The following is a 13315-nucleotide window of genomic DNA, read 5'->3' as shown; positions in this document are numbered from 1 at the left end:
TCACATAGTTTCCAATATCACCTCATAGATGCAGCTGCCCATGGTGGTGGAGGCCACATGTGCCACTGGGCGCATGCACAATTCCTGTGTGCTACTGCAGTTCAAATAATGTGATATGTGGGTTTTAGTGCTAATAGTGTTGGGAAGGATCCCAGGTGTTTCCTCAGGTGCTCAGCCAGACTTGCTGGAACTGAGGTCAAGGGTCCAGACCTCCACCTCCTATCTAACAGGAAGGTGAGCCAGCTCAGGGATAGGGGGTCCACATGGAGGCCCCACCAAGATCCCTTCTGTGATGTAACAACCTTATTCCAAGAAAACACCAATCACTACCCAAGTCCCTGAACTTCGTTCTGTTTTTCTTTAGATTGTGTGTGAAGGGGTGGGATCAGGGACTAGATGTTTTTGGTCTGAAATTAAAATTTAAAGGTAACAAGAAAAAGTATGAAGCAAAATGAAGATAAAAGCCTGCTAGGCCAGTCCTGTGGCTCAGCTGGTGAAGGGCAATGGAAACGAGCTTTGGTCTGGCCTAGATCCTGACTAGGACCCATGCAAATATCTCAGAAACCTATGGTATGGGGGAACTCACTGGCCCAAGATAAAGTTGTCCCCATGGCTTGACCAACTCTTACTAGAGTGGCCAGGAGTGTTCAAAGGTTCTATTCCATTCATTGTCCTGTAGTTGGCTCTTGCCTGCATCAGATGAACCAGGAGGAGGTTTGGCTCTGTCCAACTCCATGTAGAGATAGGATGGTGGGGATGGGGGGCTCTCTTCCACTTTAGCGCAGCCCTGGAAGCAGATGTTAAGAGCTGGTCTCTCCTTATTACTTCAGTGCTCAGCACCTACTTCACACTCAAGCATACTGAATAGCAGTTAAGAATTTGGGGCCCAGGCCTCTGGATCCCAACATTACTGGGCTGATCTGAGCCCAGCTTCTTCTCCCAGATAAAAAAGCAAGCAGTTCTCCCTCAGCTTCCTGTCACCACCATACCATTACTGTTGTTATGAATTCAAGACTTAGCAAGTGGTCAGATGTCTCTCCTCCTTCTGTGAGGAGGGAAATTCAAGCATCTGTCCCTGCCACACTCACCCAAAATATACAGAAATGACAAGTGCAAATACTAGTGGTATTGGCAACATTTTCAGCCTCCCCCATCCCCTAAATATTCCAGTTTCAACAATTCCATAAATGTGATATGGAGAGGGTGTTCTCAATTAAAAGCAAAAAACAAAAACAAAAGAACAGGCACCTCTAAACAAAGAATATTCCTTGAAAACTATAGGAAACCTATTTTCCTGAGGCAGCCCAGGCAGGGTTTGGGACCAGGGAAGCCTTTGGGCAAGGAGGCTTCTAGAGCCTGGAGAGATGGGCTCTACTCGTTCCCACATCATCACCTCTGGTGGGGGGGGGGGACAGGCTGGTGTAGTTGCTCTACTTACATTCAGTCTGAAGACCCAGGCTCAGCCCCAAAGAGGCAGGTAGAAAATTAACTATTGCTAGTGTTCATTTTAAAAAGGTCACCGTTTAAAGAACAGGTGGAGCAAGAACAACATGTCAGTAGCAATAACAGCAACACAGGCCCAGACATAGACAGTGGGTTCACCCTGATTATCTTCATGTCCGAGAGCAGTGCCACCCTGACTAAAGGAGGAAGGGAGCTGTCCCCAAGCATCTGCTCCCCTGAGCTAGGGACATGCACAGACCCAAGCACACAGTCATGGCCCCTGTCAGGCCATGACCTGCTGCAGGCATCACCCATGTTTATAAGAAGCATATTGCCTCACTAGAATAAAGGGATTTCTTCTTCCCCTTCTCTAGCCCAGCCTGAAGGAAAGGGACCAGCTCTTAGCCAAGACTCATGTGACTCACTCCCTCCTGTTTCTGGCAGTCCCCCAGGGCTGGATGGAAGGGTGCAATGGTAAGATAGAATGATCCCCATCAGCACCACACTGGGGCTGCGCCTACAGGCTTCTCTTCGCTTGGCTTCCCTTGGTACAGATTGTTGATTATGCTCTGGTTGTGGGTCTGCCTGGAAAGCTTCCCCATGGACTTCAACTCAGCCCCTCCCACTCTGCTTCCTGGCTTCTTTGTTGGGTTCCCAAGCAGTAGATCTGCAGAGGACACCCATAGGAGTTTGTATTCTAGGACGGGAAGGTATGCAGGTTCAGGTGGCTGAATGGCTTATGTTGTTGGGGGAACTTGCCCCCACACAGCTGCCACTCATAGTGCATCTTGCCTGAATGCACGCACATGTGCTTGATGAAGTGGTGCTGGAGGCTGAGGTACATGCCACACTCATCACAGGCAAAAGGCTTCTGCCTTTTCTGCCAGTGGCTCTGAATGGGGCATATCAGCATGCCAAACTGGGTGAACATCTTGCCGTGGATATTGCAGGAAAGGGCCTCATCAGCCAGCATGTCTTCTCCTGGGGCGGCAGGGTGGCCAGGTCCGTGTAGATCTCACAGACTGAGCACATAAAAGGCCAGGGATCTACTGCATAGGCTATGCTGGGCAATGACAGATCTCAGCCTTCTCCTTAGCACCCCTGCTGCCCATCACTCAAACTCCCTCCTTGTTGATGAACAGCCCCTCCTCTGTGTGTGTCTCCACATGAGCACTGAGCTGCGTGGAGCAGGAAAGCCCTTAGCGCAGGACATGCATACATAAAGGGTGTCTCCATATAGATCTTTCTCAGGTCTCCTGCCAGTGTGGCCACTATCACCCTCACTCCAGCTCTGCCCACTGTCCTGGCTCCCCTGCTTGTTATTCTCCCCCTCCTCCTTGGAGGGGAACAGGGATTTTCTCTAAGGCCCACTATGTCCTCCAACACTACCACCTTGGACAGAATGCCATTGGGAACTCTGTCCTCTTTGCTCTCTTCACCTGGGTAGGGGCCCTTGGGCCCTATTTCTCCCTGCCCAATGGGCTACAGGCAGAAACAGGCTCCTTCTTGCTTCATTTCTCTTTCTGGCTCCTCAAATAGTTTCGAGTGATTGTCATCAGTATTTTCCAGATCCATGGGCTCATCAGTAGTGTCTCCCAGCTCAGCAAAAGAGGTACTTTTGGGAACAGGTGAGATGGAGAGTGATGGTGGTGAGTCGTGTTACATTTTACCCAGCTGGGCTGGGTCATAAAGAGCAAGGGTGGACTTTTTTTGGACAAGTCTAGACCCAGCTACTGGTCATAGTCCCTGCTACTCCCATTAGTCCTACTGCCACAGCTACCTGAGGCCACCTCCCCACTGGCTGAACAGAGCCCTGGGCCCAGGCTGTGCATGCTCACCTGGGCAGAGCTACCCAGCAAAAGATCATCATCTGTATCTTTGGGCTGAGGAACTTCCTGGGAGGAATGGTGGGCCTTATGTCCATCCAAAAACCACAGCTACTGAGTCTGGATAACAGAGACAGTGGACAGTCTTTTGCTATGAGGTGGCTGTCCCATGCCAGCAGCCTCTACCCACCCTGGTTCAAAGGGCTTTTCTGCTCTCTAGAGTTTGTGAAGGTAATGCCCAGGAATGGGATTAAAGGTACTGATTTTTGTTGGTTGATTTTATACCCTGCTACTTTTCTAAAGTTTCAGATCAACTCAAGTAGCTTGGGTGAGGAATCTATATAGTTCTTGAAATACAGGATCATGTCATCCACAAAGAGGGATCACTTTACCTCTTTTCCTATTTGGATCACCATTGCTTTTTTCCTTTGTGTTACTGCTTTTGTTAGGAATTCCAGCACTATGTTGAAGAGGAGTAGTAATAGTCAACATCTCTGGCCATAAAAGAAATACACATCCAATGGGGCTGGGAAGGTGGCTCAGTGGTAGAGCGCTTGCCTTGCATGCATGAGGCCCTCAGTTCAATTCCTCATCACCACATAAGCAGAAAAAAAAAGCCGGAAGTGGTGCTGTGGCTCAAGTGGTAGAGTGCTAGGCTTGAGCTGAAGAGCTGAGGGACAGTGCCCAGGCCAAGAGTTCAGGCCCCATGACCGGACACCCCCCCCCCAAAAAAAAGAAATGCACATCCAAACAACATTGAAATTCTACCTTATCCCCATTAGAATAGCCATTATGAGGAAAATAATGATAAAAAATGCTGGCAGGGATGTGGACAACCGGGAACTCTATCACACTCTTGGTGGTAATGTAAACTTGTTCAACCACTCTGAACAGCAGTATGGACGTTTCTTAAAAGACTAAATATAGAACTACCCCTAGGACCCAACAATCGCACCTCTGGTCATTTATCCAATAGACCACAAACAAGGCCATCCTACAGCTGCCAACACAGCCATGGTCATTGCAGTATGGTTAACCATAGCCAAGATATGTAAGCAACCCAGATGCCCTTCATTGGACAAATGTATCAAAAAATGTGACACACACACACACACACACACACACACACACACACACACACACAATGGAATTCTACTCACTAATCAGAAAGAATGATATTGGGCCATTTGTAAGGATTTTGAAAGCCTTGGAAAAGCATATTAAGTGAGGTAAGCCATACCCAAAAAACATACATTATGTGGTTTCCTTCATTTGTGGTAACTAGAATGTTCTATTAATCTACAAGTACACACACGGAATGAATAATATATATATATATATGTATATATATATATGCATACACACAGACACTAGGACAAGATAAATTATATAGGACTCTGGCTGTTCCCACACTGAAGCCAAAGGAGAATATGCGTAGGAATGGTTGACAAAGTCCCTTTAGCTATGTGCATAGGACCATGTAAATTAATAGTTTATGAAATTAAGTTCAAGAAATGGAAAGAAGAGGAATATTTTAGTTGCTATTTTTGCTGTTTTGGTTTTCTTTTCCTTTTATTTTGTTAGTTTGTATTTGGGAGAGTGAGGGAGGTGCAATGGTAGTCACTAGACACTATGTGGAAAATGACCTGTATTTTTTTTAGGTGAAGATGAGAGGGAAAACCTGAGAGACAGTGAGGGAAAGGGAGACAAGATGTGAAAACAATTGTACTCATTATCTGACGCATGTAGCTGTGAGTCCAATGTATATCAATTGTTCAATAGCAATTTTTATAAAAAGAATCCATGGACTTAATGCCCTGGCTGTTTTTGACCAATAGTCTTAATATCTGTGCCTCCTAAGTAGCTAGGATTACAAGCATGAGCCACCAGACCCTTGCAAGAAATGGACTCTATATCTGACTTACGTAACTGTATCTCCTCTGTATATCACATTCATAATATCAATAAAATTGCATGAAGGTCTGGGTGCCGGTGGCTCACGCCTGTAATCCTAGCTACTCAGGAGGCTGAGATCTGAGGAACATGGTTCAAAGCTAGCCCAGGCAGGAAAGTCTGTGAGACTCTTATTCCAATAAACCACTAGGAAACGGGAAGTGGTGCTGTGGCTCAAGCAGTAGAGTGCTCACCTTGAGCTGAAGAGTGCAGGGACAGCTCCCAAGCCCAGAGTTCAAGCCCCATTCCTGACAAAAAAAGTGCATGAAAGGGAAAAAGACATAAAGATGTTGTGAGGAAAAGGGAGTCACGGATTTTTCTGTCCAGACTGATTTCAAACAACGGTCATCTGTCCTCAGTCTTCACATTAAGTAGGATTGGAGGCCTGAGCCACAAGCATCCGGCTACCTTATAAGCTTAATAAAACCCAGAAATTTATTTTCTCACATTTCCGGAGTTTGAGAGTTAAAGAACTCAATGCCAGTACTATCCTGGCTCATAGTAGCCACCTTATTGCTGTATTCCCATTGCAGCGAAATCAAGCCATTTTGTGTCCGTTCTTATAATGGTGTAGTATACCAATTCCTTCAGGCCCTATTTCCAAATAATACTATAAGAAAGGCTGTGGCTTCTATACAAGAATTTGGGTTAGAGGAGGTAGGAGAGCCCACTTATCAACTTAGCAAAAACAAAATGGAACACTGTATTACCTACATGTTACTTTTTGCCAGGAAGTAGAAATTTGACATTCTCAGCCCCAGCACAGCTTGTCAACTCATGGTCTTCTTCCTCTACTAAAATATCTGAGGTAAATATTTGTTTTGCCATTGATGACTTCCTTTTGGCATATAAGCTTGTGAACAGGATACCAAATGCAGTGAAAAGTATTAGTTCACCTGAAAGAGCTGCTGTAGAGAAGGGAATCTACTTGACACAAAAGTATTCCTAATTCACCTAAATCCATGGCATCAGAGAGAGAATATTGACACATATAATGATAGTTTAATTGGCGTGGAGGGCCTCTGAGAACAGTCTGTGGGAACAGCTTCAGAAGAAAGACCCGTTTATATTCATTCAGCAGAGGAACATTTGGACTCCTGCTGCTCATTCAGGATAGTCTGAAAGTCACATCTTTTCCCTAACCCTCAGGCTCTTAGTCACCTGAGGGGAGTGAAGACAAGGAGGCATATGCTGGGCACTAACATTTGCAGGTAAACTGTTTAGGGCACTTTTCAGGAGGCTGAATGCACCTGGAGGATGCAGAGCAGCTGCCCTGGGCCTGCCACAAGGTAAGCAAGGCTCCTCCCATGCCACTGTCTTTTGCCATGGCTAATGTCCACTCTGGCACCTTGCTTGCAAGATGCACTGTGCAGTCTTCACTTAGCAGAGAGAGGCCTGCTTCCTTTATACTGAATCTAGACGCAGGGTCCCTGGCCAGCTGCTGTGGGAGCTGTAGGGACTCAGGCTCCTCCTCTGGACCTGTCACTGCCCTTAGCACAGTATATATAACTTTTTGCACTTTTTATCTTTTATACCTTGTTAGATTAGTTTACATTACATATAACATTTTTTACGTCCATAGATTTTTTCTCATGTACATTTTTCAAATGTGTATTTTAAGGTTACTTTTATGAAACTGTGGAATTTAGGTAGCATTTTATATAAAACACAGTATTTTTGTATCCAGGAAGTAAAGCCAACATAAACTCTTTTGGTCGTATAATACTGAATACATTCATTGATATACCCATCTATTGTAAGATAGTTAAATCTAAAATGAAACAGATTATGGTCATTTGTTTAGATAATCAAATTGTAAGATCCCATTTGTTGTTTGAATTCAAAACAATCCCGCCTTTTTTTGACTTGGTCAAGTTAATTTTTTGGTTATTTATTTATTTATTGTTACAGTTACTTGATTAATTAGTGCATTTCCTATTGAGCATTGTTAACTCCTCCTTTGTTTTTTCCCTACCACCCCTTCCCTCCCCAGCTCCCCAACTCCCCCCTTCACCCCAAGTTGTAGTTTATTTTCATTGTTACAAAGGGTCATCCTGTATCCTTGTTTCAGCGTTTTGTTATTTCCCTTCCCCTCTCCAAATTAGAAAAATGTATATACAAGATGCAGGACATCAGAATCAAATACAGTGAAAACAGGGGTATACCGTGGGAGGAGACAAGAGAAACAAAAAAAATCACATAGTACATTTTAGATACATTAAGAACAATAGCAAGAAAGAAAAAAACAAGTTGTGTCCCTATCTTGGGGTTCATTTCACTTAACATCACCTTATATGAACATATGTACACAGATTTTGAATTTTTCTGCTTGTCCTGGACTTATACAAGTTATTGCAAATAAGGGAAACCATGGGACCTATGTTTCTTTGGGTCTGGCTTACTTTACTTAATAAAATTTTTTCTGGGGCTGGGAAGGTGGCTCAGTGGTAGAGCGCTTGCCTTGCATGCTCAAGGCCCTGGGTTCGATTCCTCAGCACCACATAAGCAAAAAGAAAAAAGCCGGAAGTGGCGCTGTGGCTCAAGTGGTAGAGCGCTAGCCTTGAGCTGAAGAGCTGAGGGACAGTGCCCAGGCCCAGAGTTCAGGCCCCACGACCGGACCCAAAAAATAAATAAATAAATAAAATAAATAAATAAAATTTTTTCCAAGTCTTTCCATTTCCTAACAAATGAGGCAATGTCATTACTTTTTTAGATCCAATTGAAATAAGATAACAATCTTTTAAGAGTGTTCTTAGTTTTATGCAGTTAAAATAGCAGGGCATCCTGAGTTTTTATGTGCACATACCTACACACATAAATGTACAATAAATTTCAGATTAGACATATCATGAATTCATAATAATTGACTTCAAAATGTAAATCTGTGTAAATTATAATTCTGGATTTCCTGGGTACAAAGAAAGTTTTGTTCAATGTTTGATAAATGAAATTATATATAACTGGGTATATTAATTTAGAATACTCTCAGATATGTCATTTTGCTATAGGCTGATTATAATTAGGGGGTGTGGTAAGGAGATGTCATTACTTCACATGTGTGTATTTTAGCATCAACAGTGCAAATTTGGTTCTTGTAGAGTAAGCAGCTAGAGAATGCATGGCTCTATAAAGGGATCAAAATATCTTTCCAGTTTTATTTTTGAGGTCATGACCTCAGGGTTTAAAATTACTCCTAGATGGGCTGGGAAGGTGGCTTAGTGGTAGAGTGCTTACTTAGCATGCATGGAGCCCTGTGTTCGATTCCTCAGTACCACACAAGCAGAAAAAGCCGCAAGTGGTGCTGTGGCTCAAGTGGTAGAGTGCTAGCCTTGAGCTGAAGAGCTGAGAGACAGCCCAGGCCCTGAGTTCAGGCCCCATGACCGACAAAAAAAATACTCTTAAATTTGGGAGAACCTGGGGGAAGAATTCCCTCCCCATGCTGATGTCACTATCACCCATGGTTGCTGGGGGGGGCGGGGTGTCAAAGGGCGGGTGGGGGAGCAGGCTGCCTGATATTGGGAGGATGGGGTTGAGGGAAGAGGGTAGAGAGGGAAAAGTTGCAAGAAACACGTGGGGAGAAATGCACTTCCTGAAGCAGAGCAGTAGCAGCCTGGCCCGCCTGAGGGACGCCCAGGCTGACCTGAGGGTAGATTTGGGCCAGCAGAGATGCCAGAGGACACCCTGGCTGGCAGAGAGGCCCAGGAAGGACCAGCCAGCCTGAGGGGAGAACTGGGCCAGAAGAGGTGCCCGGGGAAGCCCGGATTGGTGGAGAGGTCTGCCAGCACTGAGAGGCCTACAGAAATTCCTGCGCAGAGCTGAGAGGCATACACAGGACCAAGAGGCCTGCAGAAGGGCCTGTGAAGAACCCAGAGGCCTGCAGAGAGCCAAGAGGCCTGCGCAGAGGCCAGTGAAGAGCCAAGAGTCCCATGGAGATCAGAGAGGCCTGGCGAGAGTGGAGAGAGGCCTGTGAATAGCAGACAGGCCTACAAAGGGCAGAGAAGCCTGTGGGAAGGAGGAAAAAGGAAAACAAAAAACAAAAAACTTGTCCCCTTGGAGGTTGCAGCTGCTCCTAGTTCTGAGGTAATCCAAGGCAGAGTTGCAGTCCAACTCTTAAAACTCCTTTGTCACCTTTAGTGGTGCCTCCATGGCAGAGTATTACAGATTGATTATAGAGACCATGTTGAACAGGACATTTGAGCAAGAACAAATAGATAGAAATGTTTGTTTATGCTCTCAGAGGGAAGACAAGGTAAAGGTGATTTCCAAAAATGGGGAGAGCTTATGTTTTTGAAGAGCAAGATAACACAGATTTCCCTCAATTTTAATCAGTAGCACAAAGATGAGCGCTAGAGTCTGTTTTATTTTTTTATTTTGAAGGAAAGTATAGAACAGCAACATTTGTCCAGAAAGTTAAGAGTAGAAGCACAGAATGAGAGAAAGCAAAGAGAAGAGGTCACTTTTTTTGAATGGCACAGGATCCATTGACCTTTTGGAATCTTCAATATGAAGAGTATCTCCTCTGCAGGAACCAGAGAGAATATCATTGGGATATTGTATCACCAGAATGATTAAGGATTGTATGATTAATGATTAAATTGTAAGAGATCCTGGGCTTCAGTCCACCTGAACAGCTGTAGACTATATCAAAATCCCTGGTAGAGTATAGTCTAGATCAGTTTGTAGATTGGTAAGAAGGATCCTCAAAGCCAAACCGATACTGAGGATCAAAATGTAAGGGAATGTAGAAAGTATATCTTTGCAGCCAAGTACAATGATCCATGTTGTTTCCTTTGTGATCTGTGATAATAAAATGTAAGGATTGTGGGCCACCAGATGTAGAGACTGTTGCTGTCTTTATCAGAGATCCTGAAATAGCATCTATTATTTTAACTTTAAAATTATCTTTGAGTAGTTATACAAAAGAGTTATTTAACAAAGGAGTTTATGATATATCAGTGCCATCCCTTTCAACATTCTCACCTTTCCCTCCCCTACATAGTCCTTCCTTACTCTTCTTAACTTTGTGGGATATACATCAGATTTTTTGTTACATTTCCCCCTCTTCTCTTCTTCAGTAGTCTACCTCTTTTCCCTTGACCCCCTTTCTGAATATTTTTATTAAGTAGTTGTACAACGATGTTGCCATTCCCAGGAGCAGTTTATGAATAGAGCGCATCTTGATCAATGTCAACCCTTTCAAAATTCTCATCCATCCTCCCAACACACCTCTTCCATTACTTATCTGAATTTTCGGTTAGGTATTGAATCTTTTTGCCATTGAACAATGTAATTTGTATGTACAGTGCGTCTTGATCTGTGTCAGCACTTCATGATCTTCATCCTACTTAGTCCCATCCTTCCTTATATTTATTAGTTATGTGGTATATAAAAGCAATTATTCTGTATATTCTTTCCCCTTCCCTCTTCATTCTCTGACCCCTCTCCCTTTGGATTTATTTTCCCCTCTTTAAAGTGAATTAACTGAAATGTAATAGACTATAGTGAGAGCAAATAATAAAAGTCTTTAAAGAGATTAAGACAAAGCCCACAGCTTTGTGAGGAAGCTCTTAACATTTAATCACACATGCACACACACAGACACACACACACACACATACACTTGCAAGCACACACAAGTGTTATATTAATCCCACCTCCAACTACCTTATCATTTTAGGTAGGGAGCCAGCCAGGCAATGGTGGCTCATGCAAGTAATCCTATGTATTCAAAAGGCCTAGATCTGAGTATCACAGTTGGAAGCCAATCAGGACAGGAAAGTTTGTAAGACTCTTATATCCAATTAACAAGAGAAACCTGCAAGTGCAGCTTTCACTCAAAGTGGAAGCACAATAGATCGGAGACAGTGCCTAGACCTTGATTTCAAGCCCCAGGACCAATAAAGAAAAACAGATATGAAATCCCATCTCTGACCATCACACTTTGTCCTGCTAGAGAGCCAACAGATTCTCTGAACTGTGAGCACTGGCTAGGAATAAGGAAGTTGTAAGACATGGCTATAAATGCAGAAAAGACTAGGAACAGAGCCCTGAAAAGCAGCCTATGCAGGGTATATCTTGTTTTAGAAAGATTTTTTCATTATTGTATGTTAATTATATAAAAGAGCTTCATTGTGTTATGTCTATAAATGCATACAGTGTAACTTGATCAAATTCGGCTACTCTCTTATTCTTTCTTTTTTTTAGTAAGTTTTTTGTTGTGAAAATACTGTACAGAGGGGTTACAATCACATGAGCAAGGAAATGAGTGCATTTCTTATCAAGCATTGTTGCCTCCTCCTTTGTTTCTCCTTCCCATCCCTCCCCATCTCCCCCCCCCCGCCCCCCACCAAAGTTGTAAAGTTCATTTTCCACATAACGACTTGTACATCTCATTGTTGCAATGGGCCCACCTGTATCCCTAGTTAAACAATTTGTTTTTTCCTTCCCCTCCACAAATTATACCGACATCAAATACAGTGAATTGACATGCCCAAACTAAACCAAGATGATTTAAACCAACTTAACAGACCCATATCAAGCATTGAAATAGAAGCAGCAATAAAAATCCTCCCACCCCAGAAAACAGTGGAATTCTACAAGGCCTTCAAAGCAGAACTCACACTAATACTCCTCCTTCTCTTCAATGAAATACAAAGCAAAAATTCACTACCACACTCTTTTTATGAAGCCAGCATAACCCTCATCCCCAAACCAGACAGAGACACATCAAAGAAAGAGAACTATCGATCCATTTCTTTGATGAATATTGATGCAAAACTTCTCAACAAAATCTTGGCCAATCAACTTCAAGAACTCATGAAACAAATTATACACCATGACCAAACAGGATTCATTTCAGGGATACAAAGCTGGTTCAATATATGCAAAACAATATAATTCATCCCAACAACAAGAGCAAGGATAAGAATCACATGATTATCTCAATAGATGCAGTATCTTTACAATAAAAAATAGATATTAAAAAATATGAGGCCCTGAGTTCAAACCCTAGTTTTTTCAAAAAAAGATGGAAACATATTTGCATATTTCTCACTGAGATAAATGCAGACAATCTGAAATAGTTCAGAGAGAAGAAGCCATGTTGATTTCTGAGTATGTGTTCTGTTCTCTGGATGTGGTCCTAGTTCACATTGACAGTGTAGTGGACTTACTTCCCAGAGGGCAGTGTGTCCTGCACATGGTCCACAATATCCTATCAGTCATGAAGAAACCAGAGATTCTGAGTCCCAATGTGCAAGTCACCAGCTCTTCATGAGACACATTCCAGACCACTTTAAAAGCTTCTTAAAAGTGGAATTTGAGAAACTAGAAATGTGGCTCAAGTGGTAGAGAGCCAGTCATGAGTGACAAAGCCAAGAGAGAGTGCAAGACTCTGGGTTTGAGCCCCAATGTTAGCCCAAAAAGATAAAATAATATAACAACATCATTCATGTGCAGTGGGCCAGTAGCTGATGCCTGTAATCCTAGCTACTCAAAAGGCTAAAATCTGAGGATGGAAGTTTGAACCCAGATGCATCCAATCTGAGAGACAATCTCATAAAGCAGCAAAAATGCCAGAAGTGAAGAAGTGGCTCAAGTTGCAGAGCACTTGCCATCTTCAAAAAACTAAGCAAAAAACTAGGGCCCTGAGTTCAAGCTCAATTACCATCACAAAAGGGGGAGAATTTGGACTGAGTCTGTATATGATATCACTGACTATGAAGTTTATTAGGGGGCATGGAGGCAGTCAGGGTGATATCAAAGCTAAAATTCAGGTTTCTTAAGATCAAAACCTAGAAAAAATACAGTAGGCCCATAAAAGAGCAGGGAAATATTGGCAGTAGACTGAGCAGAATGTACTGAGTAGGGCCTGGGCAAAAGCGCCTAACCAAAAGTCTAGTACTTAGGTGGTATCTTAGCAATGTTCAATTTTGGCCACAGAAATTCATCTTTAAATGTAACAGATGTAATCTTGAATGCATGCAGATATAAATGTGCAGATGGGTAGTGCTACTGAATAAGATTTGAGTCTATTGGGCCTAAGGGATGATATTCTGGTGGTGGTGTGTGAATGCATACATATGCTCATCTGT

General features: G+C 43.2%; 1 pseudogene; it reads right to left on the bottom strand.

Moving 5' to 3' along the window:
* Nucleotides 1-2140: 2140 nt before the first annotated feature.
* Nucleotides 2141-4285, bottom strand: LOC122112030 (annotated as a pseudogene).
* Between the last annotated feature and the right edge of the window lie 9030 nt (nt 4286-13315).

Source organism: Dipodomys spectabilis, unplaced genomic scaffold (genome assembly GCF_019054845.1).
Source record: "Dipodomys spectabilis isolate Male_0828 unplaced genomic scaffold, ASM1905484v1 ptg000091l, whole genome shotgun sequence".
In the NCBI taxonomy this organism is placed as follows: Eukaryota; Metazoa; Chordata; class Mammalia; order Rodentia; family Heteromyidae; genus Dipodomys; species Dipodomys spectabilis.
Note: the sequence above shows the minus strand (reverse complement) of the source record. Positions and strands in the feature narration are given on the sequence as shown.